General features: G+C 56.1%; 1 protein-coding gene across 1 annotated transcript in view; it reads left to right on the forward strand.

Moving 5' to 3' along the window:
* Window positions 1-13,254: 13,254 nt before the first annotated feature.
* Window positions 13,255-22,918, forward strand: part of SHISAL1 (shisa like 1) — a 69,720-nt gene continuing 60,056 nt past the window's right edge. The window contains exon 1 of the mRNA XM_033118118.1: window positions 13,255-13,499. The gene's annotated coding sequence lies outside the window, so the exon portion shown is untranslated. The remainder of the gene's footprint in view (window positions 13,500-22,918) is intronic.

Here is a 22,918-nt window from a genome sequence, read left to right on the forward strand (position 1 = left end):
GCGAGGGCCCTTCCTGGTCCCCCCGGAATGGGGCAGGCCAAGCAGCCAGGTGGGAACCCGAGGCCCTTTGCCCTGTCCTGTTTGCTGTCATGTAGGCAGATACCTGAGGGCACCATTCGATCACCACTCTCCTACAGGGACCAAGGGCCCGAGCCCCAGGGCACCTGTATTCGCTGCATGTCCCCAGCACCCGGGACAGTGCCTGGAACATAGGAAAGACCACAAATACTTGTTGAATGAATTGGCTAATCTGTGCAGTAGCCCCAACCGTACTTGTGAGAAATTTGCTGTCTGGTGAGGGAAGGCAGGCGCTTTGTTAATAACAGTCACCAGCTTCGTAATAATCACCATTTACGAAGCATTTGCTACGTGTCATCTGCCACCGTAAGCACTTTCACACCTCATCTGGTCCTCACGACAACCACAGGGACGAGAAATGTTGCGTATCCTTGTCACACACGAGGGAACCAGCTGAGGTGAAACCGAGGGTCACCCCAGCAGTGACTTCAGATGCCAGGCTGGAAAACTGTGCTAACCTGAAGACGGCAGCTGTGACAGGAGCTCCTGAAACAGAAGGGATTTCACTGGGCCCTGAGATGGATGGTGGAGGCCCTGCATTGGGAAGAGGCACCATATAAGCAATGACTCGGGAGCCTGACACAACCTGTCGTGGAGGAAACCAGAGGCCTTCTGGGTGTCCAGCGTCACTGGCTATGAGACGCTGGGCGCACCAAGAGGGCTGGGTGTCCATGGGTGTGGGGGGGCCAGAGAAGGTCTTGAGTCAGGCAGGTGACAGGATGAGAGCCGCCTGGCTGCCATGTGGAGGTGGCATGGCAGGGGCCGGGGCAGCTGCGGTGGGACAGGGGCCAAATCCAGCAGGAGTTGGTGGGGTCTGAAGTTGGGGTGTCGATGGCTGGAGCTCCAAGGGGTGGGAAGGTGGAGGGGTGAGGCAGAGACGGTGGCCAAGGGGGACACCAGATTCCTGACGTGCGTGTCTAGCGAATGGAAACGCCCTTCCCTGAGGGGGGAACAGGTAGAAAAATATCCAGGCTTCACATTAAGCCCCTTGTCCACCCCTTTGATCTCTTGTCCACTGTCCCCTCCACCCCTCACCTACCAGGACACCCAGCGCCTCATCTGTTGGATCAACACCTCCTCACCTCTCCATCGCAAAACACACCGCCAGCCACCTGCCTGCCTGTCTACCCAGCAAGACAAACGTCCAGGCACCAGCATCTGCCGGCCCACCAAGCCTTCTCCCCCAGCAATAGTTACAAGCATTAAATGAGTTAATCCACACACGTAAAATGCTTGGAGCAGGGCCTGGTTCCTCAATAAATGTTAGCTAGAGGTAAATCATTGTTACTGTTTTTCTTGTCTGTCCACAGGCTCACCCACGCATCGTTCGCTCTTTAACCCATCAGCCACAACCCATCACCCATCCACGCAGCACTCACTTATCCATCTATCAACCCATCACCTTATTTCCTCTCCATGAAGCTCTCCATCCTCCCAGCTGCATAGTCCTCTTTCCCTGAGCCTACTCACCAGCCAGCCAGCCATCCGCCCACCCACCCCTGATGTATTCGTCTGTCCATCCACTCACCTACCCATTGTCTACCCATCTACACATCCATCCTTTCATCCATTTACCTGCCATCCTTTCACTCCTTCCCACATTCCTCCATGCATCTCAAAGTACCTGTTCACTGAAAGCCCCGTCCTCTGCTCATCTCCCAGGGTACAAAGACATGGAAACTTGCATGTGACACAGGAGTTTCAGTGTCGTTGGGAAGGACAGGCCAACACAGAGGGCCTATCAGAATGAGGGCCTCTGTTCTAAAAGCCAGAGGGAAGCAGAAAAAGCCAATTTCAGCAGACTAATCAAGGACGCCTTCCTGGAGGAGGGAGAGCTGTCTAAAACTGTGATTCCCCAGGGGCCTCCCCAACCCCAGTGCACCCAGCTGAGCTTGCACAAACCAGTGCTGCTCCACTCCACTCACTGCCCCTCTGGGTTGTCTCTGTCACCTCTGCAAAAATTATCTTGTTATTTTTCCTGATGACAAAACCAAGCTGTCGAGACAGCAAGCTTATACAAGGTTTTATAATAACAAACATTCCATGCTGAAGGCCTCAAGTCTACCTGTTGGCCCAGGGGAGGGAAGGTTAGAACACGGAAGGGCCCAGGAGGTGGAGAAGAGCAGATCCTTAATATACTGTGGAATTAATCACAGCACCTTTACAAAAGGGACTTCGCACATCATTATCTGCCGTGGGAAGAGCAGCTTATTTGGGGTGTGGGGAGACTTAATTAAAGCTGGGGACATGCTCTCTCCGAGAGTTGAGGATGAGAGGTACAAGGCAAGTGCCAAGTGTGCTTATTAACAAAATATTGGTGCCAAGTTGCAGATGCGACCAGACTATGAGTGGATGTCCCAGAGGGAGCTGGAGGGGTGTTCATTTCTTCCAGGCTCCCGGGGGGGCTCACTGAGCCGAGGCCCGTCAGAACCACTTACACAACTTCTCACACCAAGGCCCGCTCTGGGCTGGGCCCTGTGGTGGGTGATGCTGGAGAAACTGAGCCAGGTTGGACCCAGGCCAGGCCTCAGGGCACTCCTGGTGGTGACAGAAGCACAAACAGAGTCAGTCAGTGTGACCAGGGCTGGGATGGGCAAGAAGCCCAGAGGAGGCTTCCAGGAGGAGGACACAAATGACCTGGGTCCTCAAGGATGAAAAGGAGCAAGAAAGACAGTCCAGGAAGAGAAAACAGAGTGAGCTGGGATCTGGTGGCATGAAAGAATGGCATGTTCAGAGAAGATAAGGGACCGAGCAAGCCCAGGCCTTGATGGCAGGTGGAACCCAAACTTTGTTCTGAAGGCAGTAGGGAGCCACAGAGAGTTTGGAGTAGGAGAGTGAGGCTCTCAGATTTGGATTTCACATGAATCCCTTTGGCCCCCATTTGGAGGATGGCCCTGTGGGCCAGAAAATGGAGTCAGGGAGATTGCTGGCTACTGCACTCGTCCAGGCAGGAGGCAGTGAGGCATGAGGTGGGCAGCACCAGGGGGCACCAGGATTGGCGAAGGGGCTGGAGCCGGAGGGCCCTCGGGGCTCTGCCTGGTGAAGCCCACGTGCCTGGCAACTGGTAAAGATGTGAGCCTGTGCTGTCAGGGGCAGAGTTTCCACACAACTTGGTCCCTGCGTCCATGGCACTGATCCCATCCTGCTCTGACTGCCATGCTGGAGGTCCCAGGTGGGGCCTTGGCCAGGGGCGTCTGTGGAAGTCAGCCCTGTGGACTCCGCCTCTGGGGACGTGCCAACAGCCTATCAGCTGCAGCCATTGCCCATCTACACTCTGCTTCCTCCCTCCTCCCTGGATGTGCGTGCCCCCACAATGGCTCAGGTGTCCCCTTGTGGGTGGAGGAGGGACTCTCAGCTTGACTGGCCAGAGGTGCTGGCCCAGGTTGAAGAGCTAGGCTTTGGGGTCAGGCAGACCTGGGTTTGAGGAGCCCCAGGCAAGTTACTTCTCAGCCTCAGGTACTTTGTCTGTGAGCTGGGCATGATACCAGACTACCTCCCATGAATTGAGACGATGCCCGGCAAATGTCCAACATGAAGCTCACAGACGAGTTGTAGTTACTTTTACGATGATGATGCAAAGTGTCTCGTGCAATGCCTCGCACACAGTAGGTGCTCGTGATCTAGTAGCTGTTATTATGAGCAGTGAAATAGTCGCTGTAGGCACTAGCTACCGGTGGGGATCGAGGTTAGAGGTAGCGCAGCACACAGTAGGAACTCTTCCCTACTGTGTGCAGGCTTTGTGCGAGTGCACTTACTAATATGGCCTCCGCCAAGCATTCATCACGGGGTCCCTAAAAGGTAGGTCTGCCATCCCCATTTCAAAGACGAGGAAATAGAGACTCAGAGAGGAAAAGGGACTTGTCCAACAGCTTCTGTTGATATGAGGTAGATACAGGAGTCCGACTGGAAGCTGGGGCTTCTTTCATAATTTTCACATTAAAATAGGACATTATGGTGGCGAGAAGGTTTAATGTGCAGGTGGCCTTGGGCCAGTCACTGCACCTTTCTGAGCCTCAGTTTCCTCATCTGCAGTTGGGGCTCATGACATGGTTCTGGGGTTCCATCTTTGCAGGTGGTACCCAGGATACTCCCATAGTGCTCTGGGGGCAAAAGGCAGCCTATCCACTCTTTGGACTCCAGTGCCAGGCATCGTGCTCTGAAGGGAACTTAGAGCAAGATGTGAACAAAACTGACAGCAACGTGCCTGGCCCCTCATGTGGTCTGGGTCCAGGGTGGGAGGGCTGAGACAAAGGCATCTCCTGAACCCCCAAGTGAGGTCACATTTTCTCTGATCAACAAAGTGGTGTTGGTGGAAAGGGTTCTGAATCTGGAAGTCTAACACAAGACAGGCAGCAGTTTCTACTCATCTGCTGTGTGACCCAAGGCAAGGTACTAACCTCTCTGATCCTCCCTCTCTTCCGCTGAAATGCTGCAAAAATAGCAGTGCCTCACTTATGGGGTGCTGGTGGGACTCATGATGAAATGTTTGCAAAGCCCCAGGCCTGACATGGGGTACATAAATTCAGGCTCCGGAAGCTGGAGTTTCCTTTCCCTTCCCCCTCCTCCAAGGAACCAGGGCTCCCCTGGTCAACCAGAGGGGCCCTCGGACAGGGCCTGTGGGGCGTCCCAGCCCATGGCCACAGGCATACGCCCCGTCCTCCCCACACCAGCCGCACCCCCTCAGGCCCCCGAGCAGCCCTTCAGAGCTCCTGATTCATCGCAGATGTTGACCAGTGAACAGGCTGTGGCTGGCAGGCAGCCAGACAGGCGGGGGCTACCTGGCCAGGGCTGTGGGCTCCACCCTAGTGCCTGGGCCAGGGCCGGCTTCCCCACAGCCGGGAGCCTCACCGGAACGGAATTCAGACAGATGCTGGAACCCACCACCAAAGGCTCCTCTTTCCCTGGGCTCCGTGGAAACACGAGATTTTGCAATAATAAAGGTTGCTCTGTGAGGCCAAGCCAAACAGTTTACAACATTCAGAGAGGCCACTCGGCAAAATCAAAGAAGCCTGGAATTCCGATCCCAGACACGGGGCCTGAGCTGTCAAACCCCAGACAACCTGCCTCCCGATGCCTAGACTGAACCCACAAGCAGCCAGCACTGGGCTGAGCCTGCCAGGGCCTTACACGCTCTGAGCCAGAGGGGCCCAACCAGAGCAGGTAGGGGAACCAAGACCTGGAGAGGCAGAGCCAGGACACGCTGTCATTCCAGGGCTTTCTACTCCATTCCTCATTGCATCTTGACCCCGAGATCAAGAGCCTGGGCCTGGGGCAGCGGTAGACCCAGGTTCAAATCTCAGCTCTACTACTTCCCAGCTGTGTGACCTTGGGCAAGTCACTTCACCTCTCTGGGCCTGTTTTGTTAAGTAAGAATGCATAGAAGCAACTCCTAGGATGTTTGCGAGGTTCAGGGTCACCTTTCACGTGATACCGTGGGGCACAGAGCACCTGAAAAGTGAAAGCCCTACCTTATTTTGATGAAACATATATTTACTGAGGCAATACTATGCATTTAGCCCAGGAAGGGAGGAAAGAGAGGAGAAGGCACGCTTCTGGCCCCCAAGTAGCTGTCAATCTGATTTGAAAGAAAAGATAGATTTGCATCTCCGAGTTAGGTGACTTGTCCAGGGCTATGCAGCTACAAAGGTGAAACTTCTGTTCTAGCCTAGGCTGCCTGGAGATTTAAAATGGCCAGTCTTCAGAGCAAAGCCCCCACCCCCGTCCCCCAAGACAGAGGCTCCTGGAAAGGGGTGGCCTGGGGCAGGGAAAAGGGCCCTTGCCTCAGAGTCCTCAGATTCCTGCCCCAGGCCGGCTTCTCACAAACAGGTGACCTCAGGCCTGTGACAGGACCTGCCTGGGCCCCCTGCCTGCAGCTCTGCCCCTCCTGCCTGCATTGCTTCGAGATGTACACGGTGTGGAGGGCATGGGAGCTGAGGAGACTGCATACATCCAATTATCCTGATTATCGTTGTTATTCGTGGGCCTGCCCGCGGGGAGTGCTGGCTTGTGTGGAAATCAGGCCTCTTGCTTGGGGTGCTTGGTGCAACCTACCAATTTGCCTCGTAGTAATTCTCGTCATCTGCGCGCTGGGTTTGTGGCGCAGTGGCCACATGCGGGGAGCCTGTGGGGGCCCGCCAGCTGCAGTGGAATCCTAACCTGGATAGACATGGGGAAGTGATGCTGTCATCACCCATGGAAGCTGAGGCCAGAAAGTTTGGGTCGGGGCGAGCGGTCCAGGGGCAGACTGGACTGGGGCTCTGACATATGGGTTTGGGGGCCTCTCCCCAAAAGAACCTCTCTGCCTTCCCTCATGCTGTATGTCCTGTGAGCCCCCGGCTGAGGCTGGCTGTCACCCCGATTCAGAAAGGAGGAAACCAATTTGCCCAAGGCCACTAGCTGGCAGACGGGAGCCAGAATTCCAGCCCAGGGCGCACTCATTCACCAGCTCCTCCTGCAACTCGAGTGCTGGTGGCACAGCCTGTCACCTCCATTCTCCGTGCCTCGCCTGCGAAAACGGTTGTAATGACAGACCAGGTAGCAGCTCCTAGCCCATCAGGCTTGTCGTGACTTAATACACACAATGCACTGAGAAACTGAGAACAGAGCCTGGCAAGACCTGAGAGAAGGTTTTAACAGTGGACAGATGAGAAAACTGAGGCTCGAGGAATCCCTGGGGGCTCTTGGTTTGCAGCTTTGGGAAGTGCAGGTGGGTGGCCCCAACCCCTCCTGGTTCCCCATGCTCCTTGCGGCAGACACCCTCTGGGGGGGCCAGGGCCACGCAGATGTTCCTAACTCCTGGAATATAAGGCCCTGAGCCTCGGGCCAGGGGCAGGCAGTTCTGCAGGGGGATCATCCCGATCTCGGAGTTTTCCAGGGAGTGATACGTGTTGTTAGAATCCGCTGCCCACGGTCCTGGCTGCCGGCTTTCTCCAGACTGACCGGGACTGTGTCTTTTCTTCCCCATTCTGAGTTTTCTAAAATGTGGAACTTGCAACTATGTGTAACATTTGCCAACACGTCCCTGATTTCCACACAACCCGTTCTCAGGGGACATATTTAAAGAGTGAGAAACACCTGGGTGCATGCAGGTGCTGCACTTGAGGATGTAATCCACTACTCACGTCTGATGAGAAACCGAAGCTGCTCTCTGAACAACGCTGCCCGTAGCACTCGTGGGGCAGGGCCACTTGTGGGGCTGGGGGGTAGGAAGCGGAACACGGAAGGCCTTGCGTGTCATACCAGGGACTCAGACTTCTTCCTAAAGGCTTACGCACGGCGGGTCTGCAGGCAGAGGGATGGCTGGGTCAGGGATGAGCTGTACAAAGGCCACCCCGGGATCTGCAGTGGGAGGGATGTGCCATAAGGGTCATCACCCCATAAAAAAATAAGTAATCGGCACGAGTATGTCGGGTTTTCTATCGCTGCCTAACAAACTTGGCAGCTTAAAGCAGCAGCCACTTAAATCTCCCAGTTCTGTGGGTGAGAAGTCTGGGTGGGGTTAGTGAGTTTTCTGGCATATGCCAAGCTGAGCCACCAGGGAGGGTCTCTCCAGGCCCCTTCAGGGTGCTGGCAGAGTGCAGTTCCTGCTGGGTGCAGGACTGAGATCCCCGTTTCTTCCTGGGTGTTGGTTGGGGGCTGCTCTCACCTCCTTATCCTGTGACCCCTCCGTCTCAGCACCAGCCTGCGTGAAGTGGAACCCCTCCACATGCTGGCCCCTCTTTGGCTTCCTCTTCTGCTGCCAGTTGGAGAAAATGCTCCACTTTTAAAGGGCTGGTGCGATTAGGTTGGGTGCATAGGCTAATCTCCCTATCTTAAGGTCAACTGATTAACAATCTTAATTATGTCTGCAAAACCCCTTTGGCTGCTTAACGTCATATCAGAGTAGCACTGCCACGTGCACTTTTGATGCAGACGGAAGCCCTGTCTCCTCTCAGCTCTGAGGGTTGTCAATGGTCCTGCCAGGCCTCCTGCCAGGGCCAGAATAGAAATTGTGTTCACACCTTGTGGCCAGGGGGGAGGCAGGAATGAGCAGGGAAGAGGAGGCTTTGCGGGGGCCGGAGGCCGTGGGCTGTGGCAAACCATCACTGCAGTGCATCTGGCCTCGGGGAGAGGCTTCCTGGACCCAGCACCAACTTGCCGCGTCTTGTCTGCCAAATCTCCAGGACAACAGTCGGCCATACCAGTGGCTTCCATACGTTGAGCACCTACTATGTGCCTGGCCCCGAGCAGTCAAGCCCCACAGGCTGAGAGCATGGCCCAGGCCGCAGTGGGGTGTGGGGTGCTAGCTCAGTGCTCTGGCTCTAGAGCCAGCATCCCTAACCACTGGACTGCTCTGCTGTCCATGTGACCCAGCCCGGTAGCCATTGGGAGGCTGCAGCTTTGCTGTGACACTGGGAGCCTGTGGCCAGTTGGGGAGGGGGAGCAGGGGGGGCACAGGGTGGCAGTGACCTAACAGGCCTCACGCCTCAGCGAGGCAGGGCTGGGAAGCAGAGGCCTGGCTGCTGGCTGGCTCCTGCTGCTCTCTTAGCCCTGGGCCCAGTCTCCCCAGTTCAGGGCCTGTCTTCTCCAGGTAAATAAGGGGGATCCAGCGGCCCATAGTGTGGATACTTCAGCCCCTTTGGGGTAATAAAGAAACAGGCCCAGAGAGGTGAGTGACTGCCCACCACCCATACCTACTCTGTAAGAGGGGTCAAGTGGCCAGTGGTCCAGGACACAAGCCCAGGAGCCAGGCTGACAGTTCCAGTCCTTACTTGGCCACATCCTTGATGGGTGACTGTAGGGGAAGTTTCCAAACCTCTCTGAGCCCCAGTTCCTTAAGTCTTGAATTTGGGAAATGAAGGCTTGGGGTTGGAACCTTAAGATCTTGAAGAGGGAGAAGGAGGGACTTGGGGGTCCTTGGGAGGGTGGGGTGGCTTCCCGAGGAAGGTGGGGGAAGGCGGGGACGATGACACAGAGCTAGGGGCCGCTGTCATGTTCACACTGGAGCCCCTCACCCTGTCCACCCCAGGGTCTGGGCCTCCAGGTCCCTCCCTCCCTCCTTCCTCCAGGGGCTTTTGGGCCTGCCTCATGCCCCCGACTTCTAATTAAATGGCAGCGATTTTGACGTGGCAGGTGATGTTCTCGAAAAGCCTGGTTTTAAATTTAGCTCCCTCCCCAGCCAGCCCTTTGAAAAGGCTGCTCTACACAGAGAGTGTGAGTCATCCACCAGCCGCCCAACCCGGGGAGCAGCGGCCATTGCGGGGGAGCAGGCCTCCCGAAGGCAGAGAAATAGTAAATAGGGGAGGATTAAAGGCACCCCGTGAATGTGGAGCGCCAGTAAGGGTTCCCGGGGCGGCCTGTGTAATTACCTGCACCCCCTCCCGGCACCTCCCCCTCTCCCCCAGCCCAGCCCCGAGCGAACACAACAAATATATGCCAAGTGGCTCCAGTTCACATGCTTGTCACACTAATTCCCCCAGCGGCCCTCAGAGCCCACCCCCATCCTGCTCCACAAATGCAGAGTGAAAGGTTGAGAATGCTCCCCCCACCCCGGCCTCCCCAGTCACCTTCCTGTCCTAACCCTTGGAACTAGGGGATGTTTCATATATGGCAAGAAGGGGAAAAAAAGGAGCTTGGCAGATGTGATTAAATCAAAGAACTTGAGATGGGAGATTATCCCGGATTATCTGGGCCTTTGATGCAACCACAGGTGTCCTTCTGAGGGGATTGGAGGGGACTTTGCACACACAGGAGCAGGCTATGTGGAGATAGGACCAAGAGAGATTTGGAAGATGCTGGTTTTGAAGGTTGGAGTGATGCAGTCACCAACCCAGGATGCCGGCAGCCACCAGGAACTGGAAGAATTCTCCCCTCGACCTCAGAGGGAGGAAGCCGTGACAACAGCTTGACTTCAGCCCAGTGAAACTGATTTTTGGGTTTCTGGCCTCCAGAACTGTGGGAGAACTCACGTGTGTTGCTTTAAGCACCATGTTTGTGATCACTGGTTACGGCACCACAGGAAACCAGTGCACAGGAGTTGGGAGAGGCCAACTGAGAATCAGGCTCAGGTCTGACCACTTCCAAAGTCCACACTTCCTCGTGCCCTCCCTGCGACCTCCTGGAAGAACAGAAGGGACACTAATGCAGATCCAGTACCTACTAAGTGCCAGTCATGCATTTATTTCCAGATAGTCAACAGGACTGTTTCTTATTTGATCTAGTCTCTCATTTAATCCTCACGTTGATCCTTTGAGGTGGGTGGAACCATTCCCATTTTGCAGATGAGGAAACTGAGACTCAGGGAGGCAAAGTAGCTTAGTCTAGGTAGAGGGGCTGACTTCAGGGCAGGTGGTGCAGGCCCTGGGAGCTCAGGGGCGGGGCCAGCCCCCCTTCCCCCCCCCCCCCCCCCCCCCGCACACAGCAGGCGCCAATGGAGGTGTGATGACTTCATGTAGGGACCAACTTGGCCCCCAGTGACTCGGGGGCTTGATGTGGCTGGAGCTCAGGGCACCTGGCTGCAGGGGATGGTGGGGAGGCAGGCTGGGCCGCAGTGGTCAAGACCTTGGATACCAAGAAGGGGTGATTGTGTTTCAGCCTGTAGAAAATGGGTGCTGATGGAGGTTTTAACATCCCACGTGTTACCCACCCGGGCTGTGTGTGTGCTGCCTCGGGCAGTGGCTCGTCTCACCACACTAGACCCAGGACAGACACAGAGCCCTACTCAGTGATGTGGGAGGGGGAGGGGGGCTGTCCGGAACGAGGAGAAGTTCAACATGTCCTGAACGCGCACACATACACAAGCAAACAGATCCCTCACACATGGGGACACACACACACCCCCCCATGCCATACACACTATACACACACCACACACACACTGCACAACCTCAATGGCCCCAGAACACGGGCGTCTGCCGGCAGGAAGCTCAGAAGGTGGTCACCACTCAACCCAAGCCCTGCCCTCGCCCTCCCCTCCCCCAGCACTGGAACCTCGGGCCTGTTTCTTAACCTCAGTTTCCATCATGATATGGGTTGATCGTGGCCCCCCCTTATGGGATGGTTTGCAGGTGCCAGGCGAGGTTCTTCACGTATCCTGTCTCATTTAATCCTCGAAACATCCCATGACGGAGGCGCTGCTGTGACCTTCACTTTAGGAAGAAAACTCACATTTGGGGAGGTTCTGTGCCACACTGAAGGCCACATGATTAGTTAGGGACAAAGTGCCCTCTTGCTCCAAATCCACAAGCCTAGCCACTGGATGACACCGCCTCCTCCCACAGTCAGTCCTTGCTGTGGCTCGGACCTCACCCTGCTAAGGCTTCAGGGGCAGTTTACCCCTGGTCGAAGATGGTTCCCCGGGGCAGGGCCCATACCTGGTCCATCAGGGTAGATTCAGCATTTAGCCCATGGCAGCCGCTCAAAATCCTGTCCATTGGAGAAGAGGGGCATGGATGCTTGGGTCATACATGGGAAACTGAGGCATCCCACAGGAGCAGGCTTCCTGCAGGGGGCACCCTGACACTGTTCTTACCCCCACCCTCCTATCAGGTGCCTCAGGCACCTGGTGGAGCCTGTCTTATCCTGGAAGGGAGCAGAGGACATGATGCTGTCTGGATCCCAGCCCGGTCAGCACTGGGATCTTGAAGGTGAAAGGTCTGCCCTTGAAGGTCTATCTTGCTGAGGATGAAGATGCTCGCTGAAAGTGCTGGTACCCGGGAGCAAGTCACAGATGTGGCATCTGGGGGATCTGTGCTGGAGCCCTGGTTCTGCCCTTCGCTGGCCATGTGGCTCAGGGCAGGTGCCCGCATTTCTATGAGTCCCAGTTGCCCCATCTGTAAAATGGGAAGGACCCACCTAGTGCTGTGGTGAGGAATGAATAAAATGGTGTATAAAGGGCTCAGCCCAGTTTCTGGTGCAGTTCAATCAGTCTGTAAAAAGGAAGCCAGGTGCAGGGCAGTGAGCGACTGACGGAGTCTGTGGGGGAGGGGGCGGGGGGGGGAATCGAATTGCCCTCCAGGGCATTCAGCCCACTCCTGCTGCCCCACTGACCCTCCTCATCGCCATTCCCAATGTGGGGTCCTTGAAGAGGCTGCAATGTGCCCCCCACATAACCGTCTTTACCAGCCGAGGTCACAGGGCCAGGGATAGCGGAAGATGGGGAAACTGATGGTCACTGGCTCGAGGCCAGTCTAGCACAGCCTTGTCCTGAGGGTGAAATAGGGGACCGACAGGAAATAAGGGGTTGCTGGGGGGAGAGGTAAGGAGAAGGAGGGCTGGAACAGGAGAGGGGGGTCCAAGCATAGCCACCACCGTGGTCAGAGAAGTTGGGCTTTTCCCTTGGAAACTAGACAAAGGAGCTTGTCTGATGTGAGGGCTGGAGGCGCCCAAGTCTGACCCTGACATTGACCACCTCAGGCAGGGTCTGGTTAGGAGGAACGTCTAGCTTGACAAAAAGCAAAACGAGGAGGCTTACTGCCGGGTGGGGCCCTCCTGTGGCAGGATGCAGCACCACCCGGCAGAGGGGTCTGTGTCCCCTAAGGCCAGGGGCTGGGGAGCAACCAGGAGGGAAGCAGGTGTGTGTGTGGTGGGGCTAGATGTGGGGATAGGAGGAGAGAAAGAAAGAAGGGAAGGAGAAAGGAAGGGAGAAAAGGAAGAAGGAACAAAGGAGAGAGGAAGGAAGGAAAAGAGGGAGGAGAGAAGGAAAAGGTAGAAAGGAAAGGAAGAGTGAAAAAAAGAGGCAAGGAAGGAAGGAAAAAAGATGCTGAGAAGAAAGAATGCACAACAGGAGGAAAGAAGGAAGAGACTGCTAAAGAAGCAAATTAAAAGAAGTACAAAGCGGGAGCGAACGCGCGCGAGGGGAAGAAAGATTGCGAAAGAAAAAAATGAGAAGGGGGGGGAGAGAGAGAGAGAGAGAGAGAAGAGAGAGAGAGAGAGAGAGAGAGAGAGAGAGAGAGAGAGAGAGAGAGAGAGCCGCCGCGGGCGTAGGAGAGAGGGGGAGCTCGGCGCGGCGGCGGGGCCGGCCGGCTGGGAGCCGCGAGCTGGAGAGGGGGCAGCAGAGAGGGCGCGAGAGAGCGGCGAGCGGCAAAGAGTGAAGTGGCGGCGGCGAGCGCAGGGCCCGGCGAGCATGAGCGCGGCGGCGCCGGGCGCGGCGCGGGGCGCGGGGCCGGCGGGCGGGCGGACAGCGCGGGCCGCCCAGTAGCCGCGGGAGGGCGGAGAGGCATGCGGCCGGCGGCCGGACCACCAGCCGGAGCCCCGGCCCCAGCCCGATCCCGAGCGCCGCGCCGCGCCCCGCGCGCCTAGAAGCGGGCATCTTCCCGGGGCCGGTCTGGAGACCCCGAGTCCCCGCAACCCCCGGAGTCGGGACAACTGTTGCGGCGACGGCCCAGCCCCGCGGGCGCGGCTCCCAGTGGCGGTGCGAGGAGCGAGCGGGCGGCGGGCACAAGGTGAGTGGCGCCCGGGGCGGGCCAGGCAAGGGCCGCGCGGGGGAGGGGCGCGCCGGGCCGGGGTCCCTGAGCTTTGGGAAAAGGGGCTGGGGGGGGCGGAGCTCCTGGAGGAGGAGGGTCCCGGCGAGTGGGGGCGGGGTCTTCGGCGCCTAGACTCCAGAGAAGGGGTGCGGGCGCCCGGGGCGCGAGGGTTGCGCGCACTGAGAGAAGCGGGTTCGGTGCATTGGGGGTCCCGGGTGCTTTGGAAAAGGGCGGCGGACGCCCAGGGGAAGAATCGGGGGGCAGGAGCCTTGTCGGGCAGCCGGTGCCCTGGCACTTGGGGTTCCGCGCTAGGGCTCACCGAGGTCGGGGTCACTGAACCCTGGAGAAGACCGGGCCCGGGTCGGAGGAGCAATCCCGGGCTAATCGTGCCTGGACGCGGCTGGGGCCCGAATCCGTGTCCGAGGCGGGACCGGCTTCCGAGAACAGAGTCCGGTAGCGCAGCGAGCCGGGAGCCCCGTGCGCTCCCGGCAGGGCTCGGGAGCCACACACTGGGGATCCGGCTGGTTCCGGGGTGGGGGTCCCAGCTGGGTGGCGCGGGAGAACAAGAAGGCCCCTCCAAATGCTTGCCTCTAGCTCCCCGCCCGCCGCGTGGCCCCAGCTGAGCCACGGCTGCCTCCGGGGGCCGAATCAATATTGATCTCGCGCCTGGGGCCGGGTAACCCGGCGGCCTCGGAAGCTTGTTAGCGCCAGCGGTTGCCATGGCAACGAGACCCCAAGCGTCTTCAGGTTATATTTATTCTAATTATTATTATCATTATTAGTATTAGTATTTGTTACTCAGCCAGAGGAAACAAGAAAGGAGGGGAAAAAGCCAACGCGTCCTGGCACCTCTAACTGTCTTGTCTTGGAGAGTCAGTGCCCGCTGGTGGGCCCGGCTGGGTCAGCAGGGCATGGGGTCGGTTAGAGGTGCGTGTTGCTGGGCAGCATCCCCGGGGGTGGTGGGGCGGGAAGGGGAGTTATATAATCTGCCGTGGGAGTCAATGGCTGTAAGCCTCTGTGTCTGCCCTGCCTCTCTCGGCCTTTCTGATCCCTTGGCTTAGTGATGGCTCCTGCCCAAGGAGTCCCAGACGGAATGGGAAGAGCAGCCAGTGCCCGGCACCAGGAATCACAGCAGGGGGCCTCCAGCCCTCTCTGCCCTGGCTGTGTGACCTTGAGCAAGATACTTGGCCGCTCTGAGCCTCTGTTTCCCCATCTGTAAAGTATGGTGGGAGCTGTTCCCCCCTCAGAAGGTTACTGCGGAAACCTTGTCAGGTCTGACTGTTGGCTGCTGGCTGCGTGACCCCAGGCAGCTGCCTGCCCTTCTCAGGGCCTCAGTTTCCTCGTCTATAGAATGAGGGCCTGGACCCCAGCGTGCCTAAGGTTTCCTCAGTCACTGGTATCCTGAGATGCTCACTCTGAGCTATGACTGAAATACTGTGCAGCCAGCAAGTTGGGCTTCGTTCAGACGCAGGCTGTGTGGGGAGTTCCAGCACGACCCCTTGCTCCCTCCCCAGTCAGTGGGTCTGAATGTGGCAGGCACACTGTGACTTTTTGCCTACGAGCAGGCTGTGGGGTTGGTGGGAAATGTTAGTCAAAACCAGAATCAGAATAACCCTCGAGTCCTAGTGTCAGCCCAGGACAATCCCCACTTTGGTCAGGGTTGCCCAGAATTGGGGGGCCTTGACCCCCCAATTGTGACAGCTCAGGGCAGGACACCTCCCTGCAAGCAATCCATCTCTCCACAGAGGCTGTTCGGTGTCCTGTCCTGGCTGGGGCTGGAGTGTAGAGCAAGAGGTGGACAGAAAGTTCACTGCAGCCAGGTGGCACTGCCCCTCACAGCTCAGGCTGAGAGCCCCAGGTGGGGGGGTTGCCCCTTTCATTAATGTCACTGTCACACTGAATTCCTGGTTCTTTCTAGGGCATCTGGGAGGCAATGGCCTGTCTTCCTGGGAAGGTGAAGGGAAGCAGTTTGGCTTGGAGCCATGTGTGATGTGTGTGACTGTGGTTGTGAATGTGTGTGTGGTGTGTGTGTTTGAATATATGTGTGTGTGTGTGTGTGTGCGCGCGCGCATGTGAATATGTGTATGTGTGTGTGGTGTGCGTGTGTGAATGTGTGTGTCCCACCCCTGCTCTCTGGGCTACCAAGCCTGGAGCTTCTCAGGACCGCCGGACTGGAGGGTGGGGGCAGGGCCAGTGCTGCTCAGACCTTTGTGAGTGACAGAAAGGGAGTGGGAGTGAAGTCTGCCCCAGGGAGATCAGGAGACTGCTGAGAGCACTGCCTCCGTCCTGTCAGCCATCCGTCCATTCCTTCACTCTGCTTCTTCAGCCAACTCCTCCGTCCCCATGTCTGCGCTGAAGGCATCAGCTTTGCCCTTGGCTGCTCTTGAGAAAACGACCCCCCACAAGCCAGTGGGAGCAAGTCAGAGCTCTGCAAGGTGGTGGTAGGGGACGAAGGAGGGAGTGTCTGCCCCAGGGAGCCTGAGGAGAACTCCTAGGGGGAAGCCTGGTCCAGAGGCAGGCATCAATCAGCCAGAAGAAGGGAGGGGCAGAAGGCCTTCTGGGCAGAGACCCTCTGTGGGCAAAAGGGCAGGTACAGGGGAGGGACCTGTGGGTGGGCGGGGCTGAGACCTGGGCGTGGCAGGGGTGGGGCTGCTGGACTAGAGAGCAGGGCCAGGGCGAGGGAGCTGGACCCCACCACCACCGGCCTAGGTGAGGGTTCAGATAGCAGGGGTGGGGCAGGGTGGAGGGGAGGGTGGCCGCTTACACTGCCGTGGGTGGGAGCTCGTGGTTAGGGTGGGTAGAGGGGTGGGAGGGGTAGTTTGGACGAGATGAACCTTGTTTCCAACTCTGGGACACTCAGTCCGCCCCTCCTTCCTTCCCACCATGCTGTGGGAGCCGACCACCTCAGGGCCGGGTCCTTGGAGCTAGTGCACACCAGGTCTGGCTGCTTCATTGTCTGCATCTGTAATAGATGACTTCACTGACATAGGCCCAAGGTTGCACCTCCATGGCAATAGGACTGTATTTGACGGTGAAAGCCTGACAGCCCACTGTGTGCCAGGCGCTGTGCTGAGCAAGCACTGCGCACCATCATCTCATTTAATCCTCATGCCAACCCTGGACGCTGGGGATTATTGGTTCTATTGTACCGATGAGAAAACAGGCTCAGAGCGGTTAAAAATAACCCAGCTAGGGTCATGCTCCTTACCACTACACTACCCTACCTGGAGCCCTGCCGGGCCTGATGGCAATCATGGTGGCTCTTTAGACACAGTGCACTGAGCCACTGAGGTCAGGATTTCTTGAATCTCACATCCTAGGCATTGTCCTGTTTATTTCCTCTGGACAGACCCAGAGTGTGGTCTGTTTTACACTCAGATGAAAGGTATCACCTCCTTTCTTGGGGATGCTCTGCCTCTAGTAACTCAGCCTCTGTTGCTTTAGCTTCTCCTGAGCTGAGTCACACAGAAGATTCACATTGATCTTAGAATAAACTAAGAACCCCTTCTCCAGCTCCCCCAGAGTGGCTTTTCCCAGCCCAGCTGTACTTTCTAGAAGTTACTAAAACAGTAGTCACACCCTAAGAACAGCGGCACCCTGTTTCCTAAGCACTCTTCTACAAGGTGGGTTCCTGAACGTTTGGAGGCAGCGAAAGTGAGGAGGGTGACCAGAGTCACTGCCTGCCCTGGGCCATGCTTTCCTGGGGACATCGGGTGCCACTCTGCTGCTATGGTTTGCAAAGGACCTGGCAGGAAGGAGGTCCCATCTCTCCCTCCCTCTTTTCTTTCTTCTCCAGCACACACACTCTTTGGCCACTTCTCCCTGTGTGACCCTGCCTTGGGGAGATAAAGGAGACTCCCAAGGCCCCTCAGACCTGCCCCCCAGGAGCTCCTTGCCGAGCTGTGACCAGGAATAGGATCTGTTTGATGGCTGACTCAGCACCCCTGGCCCTGTCGTCCACCCCCCCGCCCCAGGTCAGCTTGGCTCACTTGTAACAAGCCCCTCCCTCTTCTACTTGGTTGTGACTGGGTTGAACATTTTAGGGGGGTCTTCTCTGACTTCTCTGGTCAGGGAGAGCATCCTGACTTTGCCGATTTGCCGACTCAGTGGAAAAGCACTTGCTCACTGGCCTGGGTTTTCCAGTTCAGCGATGAGGGGACAGGAGGGTGGTGGTGGGGAAGGCCCTGGGTAGGGTCTTCAGTGTGGGAGCCCCCACTCTCCATAGCCTATAGTTGGGGGGCAAAGACAGGAACCCCAGCATCTCTGAGGCCCGTGTGCTGTGCTGTGATGGAAGGACGTCCAGAAGGGGCCACGAACCGGCCTGCAGGGAGCCTGAAGCTTGTCTGCTCCCCCATAGACAGATGGGGACACTGATGTCCAGAGTGGGCTGACGACATGCTCAAGGTCAGAGTGCACTGGGCATCCTGCATGGTCAAGGATGCTCACCAATATGAGGCAGACCTGATGGGTATTGTCCAGAAGCCTCCGAGGTACTGCCTAGAGTGGGGGAGGGGTGCAAACCTGCCTTGGACGATGAAATTTGCACTCCAAGGCTCTCCTTTCAGAAATAAGGCTTTAGAATGTCTCCCTCCCTGGCCATCCAAGTGGAAAAGCAGTAGCTGAGATGAAATGCAAATGCCTCCTGTCCCATATTTCCCCTTGTCAGACATGAATGGAACGTTTACTGTGCGTGTTCTCACCAGCCAGCCCCCAGCCCTCCCCGCCTGGGGTGTACACTCCTATCTGCGCCCATCTGTCCGCACGCACAGCCACCTCCACAGAAGCACGCAAACTCGCCTTCCAGAAATTAAGAAATAATGCACGAGTTTCCCAAATTACACCCATTTAACACTGAATTAAGTTCTGGAAGCTCTTAATAGAGCCCAGGGAGGAAAAAGCATTCTTTCTGGTTCACACTTCCCTGGAAAATGAGACAAACCGTGATCTTTTAAAACCTAGCTACATGATCTGATTATTCCTCCCTGGCAAGCCCCAGAGAAGTGCCCAGCGGAGGGCGGAGATGGCGCTGTGAACTGTTGTGAGATTTGCACTGGGAAATTGGGCTGGGAAAGTTTGTCTCCTGTGCCAGATCCAAAGCTCCTCATCTCATAATGGACTCAAAATAAAGTGCCGCTTTCTTAGATATTGGCACAAATTAAAAATAAAGGCAAATTCCTTCCACTCCAGTATGAGCATTTCCTCCCCGACTCCCTGAGCGGGTTACAGAAATGATGGTGATTTGCTTTCACTTCGGGCTCCTTCCCTTTGTCGGAAAAATCTTCCGTGTGCAGCTGGATTTACAGAGTAGCAGAAAATTCATCTAGCTTTCATCGCATTTCCGGAGCACCTGCCCTGTGCCGGACACAGTGCTGGGCCCAGGGGACAAAAGATGATTAAAACAGGACCCTGCCTTAGTAGGGTTTGTAGTGTGTTTGTTGTGGGCAGGAGCACAGAAGGAAACTAAATATCTGCTAGGCCCCACCCTGCCTGAAGGGTCAGGGCGGGCTCCCTGGAGGAGGCAACTTTTGGCTTGGGTCTTGAAGGATGTAGGAGTGTGCCAGGCAGAAGGGGGCAGAGGACATTTCAGGAAGAAGAGCAGCCTGGGGAAAGTCTTGAAGTGGGTCTCAGACAGGCCTGGCTTCCTGGTGACATCGTCAGATGAATGTTTGCAGGTTCCTTTGTTACAGAGCCCTTTCATATCCATTACCTTTGCAGCACCCTCAGGCAACCCTGAGGCCGACCTCTGTGTCTCTCTAAGGAGAGCAAATCCCAGAGGGAACAGAGGTAGCCACGGTCACAGTCAGACAGGGCTCTGAAACCCAAGTTTCTGGATCGGATGTGCTCTGTGGGGTTGGGAGACAAGTATGTTAAGCCATTCTATGGAAATTCTAAAAAAGTCTAAGAACCACAAGCACTAATCCCAAAGTCTACAGGGACTCCCTCCTCCTGAGATACAGGGCTTCTGGGTTTCAGGACGTGAGTGCCGGCTCTGAGCCTTAGCCTCTGCATCCAGAAAGTGGGGGAATGGGGTCTTCCTCTGCCTGTTTGCTGGAAGGCTGGCGTCATCCCTGAGCCCCAGAGGCCCTGCCAGTGGTGTTCAGGCTTCAGCTCAGCGGGATTCCAGCCTGTCCTTCCTCCCCCGGGCTTGTTCTGAAGGTCTTTGCTGTTTAGACTTTTCAGGAAGCAGGTCGGGAATGTGGCATCACCTAGGCATAACTGTCCAGATCGGATCCCTGGGACCCCAAGGCCTTTGGGGAATGAGCTGAGCCTCTGAGCTGAGGCCCATCGTCAGGGCAACGCACCAAGCTGGAGGCGGGTTCCTGGTGCTTGTCCCCCGAGAGCAGCCTGGAGTCACGGAGACCGCGCTCAGGGCTCCAGCCGGGACAAGCCTCCCGTGTGCTGGTTTTCAGCTGTGTGACCCGGAATATGTTACAAAACCTCTGAGCCTCAGTTCCCTTATTTGCAAAACGGGTTATTGTGCGAACTAGATGACATCAATTTGCAGACGGTGCTTAGTTAGCACATAGTGTGCGTGCAAACACCTCTGCGATCTGTATTCTCTTTGTCACTGTTAACAGGAACTTCGCCGTTTCTCTGTTCAAATTGCTCCAGCCCTTTAGTGAAGCAGCCAGGCAGAAACCAAACCTGATTGTCCCCGAGCCCCCAGAGCAGGGGATTCCGTGACAGTGGTTGTTGATTGAATGAGGATATGAATCAAGTGAGCCATTAGCCCACGGTGGTGCCTGTCCAGCGCCATGGCAACCACAGAGCTGGCGGCAGGGGAGCCGGCTCCAGCTCAGCAGCTTGGCGTCACACCCCAGCTCCACCTCCTACCTGCCGCCAATGTCGGGCTGCTTATTTCATTCTCGGAGCCTCGGTGTCCTCATTTCCAAAATAGGGTTGATAATGTCGATAGTAATAATAACTTACAAAGGTGATGGTGAGGATTAGAGGTAAGGATTGTAACATTTCGGGCTCCTGAGTCAATTACAGTGATAACCATCATTTATTACCCCTGAGCTCCGGAGGGACTGTCAGGGTTTGAATCCCAGTCTCTACCCCTTATAGCTGTGTGACCTTGGGCAAGTTACATTACCTCTCTGAGCCTCTCAGTTTCTTTATAAAAAGGGACAGCACCCACCTCACAGATTTCTTGCAAGAATTAATTGATTCAAGGAACGTGCTTGGTGCAGAGACTGGCACATAGTAAGTGCTCAGTAAATATCACTGTTAACTATATTATCACCACCCCTACATTGAATAACAAACATCCAGGAGACACAGAAGCAGTGGAACTTCTGTCTGTCCTCAGAGGGTGGAGACCGCTTCATTCCTGGTTTAGCTCTGTAGCCAACACCTAGCCCAGGTGTCTTTGAACATATCTGTGAATGAAGGGAGGGAGGGAGGGAGGGATGGATGGATGGATGGATGGATGGATGGATGGATGGATAAATGGGTGGATGGATGGATGGGTGGATGGATGGATGGACGGACAGACGGATGGATAGTCAGATATGTGGGTGGATGGATGAGTGAGTGAGTGAATGAAGGAATGAATGAATGATGCCTGCCAAGAAACATCACAAGCCTAAGATCAGGGCAGTTGAGGAAGCGGCTGAAGGACTGGGGCGGAGGCTTCCTTTGAGGGCCGTGGGCAGTGAGGTGGAATGAGTCTTGTAGCCAGAGATGATCACTTCTCTCCAGGAACATTTGATGTCCCCATTTCAGGAGACTGGGGATGGTGGCCCATTGTCAGCCAACGAGCCAAGGGGCTTGTGCCCTTTGGTGTCGCAGACAGTTTGGTTTTGGAGCTGGACAGAGCTGAGTTCAGACTGTGGCTTCCTCTTCTTTCGCGCAGGGAAGACCCTGTGCACTGAGCCACTGGTTCCTCCTCCATAATACGGGGGGATTGTTTGCCTTGCTTTGGGGGCCGTGGTGATATGCGAAGATAACACATGTGAGTATAGTTTGTAATGTGTAAAGGCGCAGTAGTCCCCCTTATCTGTGATTTTGCTTTCTGGGGATTGTGTTACCCATGGTCAACAATAGTTCAAAAATATTAAATGGAAAATTCCAGAAGTAAACAATTTTTAAGTTTTAAATTGTGCACCGTTCTGAGTAGCGTGATGAAATCCCGTCCCGTCCCGTACTGGTCTGCCTAGTACATAAACCTCCCCTTTATCCAGCATCTCCACAATGTGGTGCTCCCTGCCTGTTGGTCACTTAGTAGCCGTGTCGGTGATCAGATTGACGTCGTGGTATCACAGGGCTTGTGTGCAAGTCACCCTTACTTTTTGTTATGATTGTTCTAGCTCATTATTTGTTGTTGTTGTTAGTCTGTTACTGTGCCTAATGTGTAAATTAAACTTTGTTAAAAATACGTATGTATGGGGAAAAGCATCGTATATACAGGGTTCGGTACTATGTGCGGTTTCAGACATCCACGGGGGGTTTGGAATGTATCTGCCATGGATAAGGGGGGGCTACTGTACACTGAAAATCAGAGGAGGTGTTTCGGCTCCATATGGTGAGTGACAGTTGGCACAGGAGGTTTTGGAGCAGGAGGTGGTGTGCAGCAGGCAAGCCTGGGGGCTGTCTGACTGCCTCTAGGGGAGGCCCGAGGCACAGGGTCAGGGAAGGGTGGGGAAGAGGGCACCATCAACCAGCGGGCAGAGGTAGGCCTGCTGAGAGCCCCAGAGCAGCCCCAGGGACAGGGGCGTTGCGCCCGAGGCCCCTGTGAGCCCCGACTCGCTGAGGAGATCCTTTGTCCTCACCGAAGCCCTGTCCTGGGTGTTTGCAAACACACCTGCTTTAATCCTCGGAACACTCCGTGACGACAGGTTTTCATTCCTACCCGAGGCTCAGAGAAGGCATGTAACTTCCCCGTGGCAAATGGCAAAGCCAGGATTCAGATCTTTCCACTGGGGGAGGCGGAACACACTGCGTGGTCAGGATGGACGTTGGCATGGGGGCGTGAAGCCACCGTATCCTGTGCTCCCCGCCCCTCACCTCGGTGTGGCCCCGCCCAGCCCCTCGCTCTACTCTGCCTCAGTTTCCTCCTCTGTAAAATGGGGTCCACAGCAAGACCATGTCTGGGCAAGGGTCACTGAGATAAAGTGCTCCAGGAGGGAGGGAGCCCTCCACACATTTGCACTCAAGTGTCACTGACCTTTGAATTCCTTCTATGTGAGGGAAAAAGGCTGGGTGTAGGAAGCCCCTGGGAAGGGGTGGGGCCTGGGAGGAGCAGGTGAGGAGCTGCACTGGGATTGCCCCAGAGTCATTGTTTGGGCCCCGAGGTGGAGGGTGGTGGGGTCGTGAACATCCAGAGTCTGGGTTCCACTTACAGTACATGTCACGTGATTCTTTACTCCTGAGATTGCACCAAAGGCTTGCCTTGG

Source organism: Rhinolophus ferrumequinum, chromosome 10 (genome assembly GCF_004115265.2).
Source record: "Rhinolophus ferrumequinum isolate MPI-CBG mRhiFer1 chromosome 10, mRhiFer1_v1.p, whole genome shotgun sequence".
NCBI classification, from domain to species: Eukaryota; Metazoa; Chordata; class Mammalia; order Chiroptera; family Rhinolophidae; genus Rhinolophus; species Rhinolophus ferrumequinum.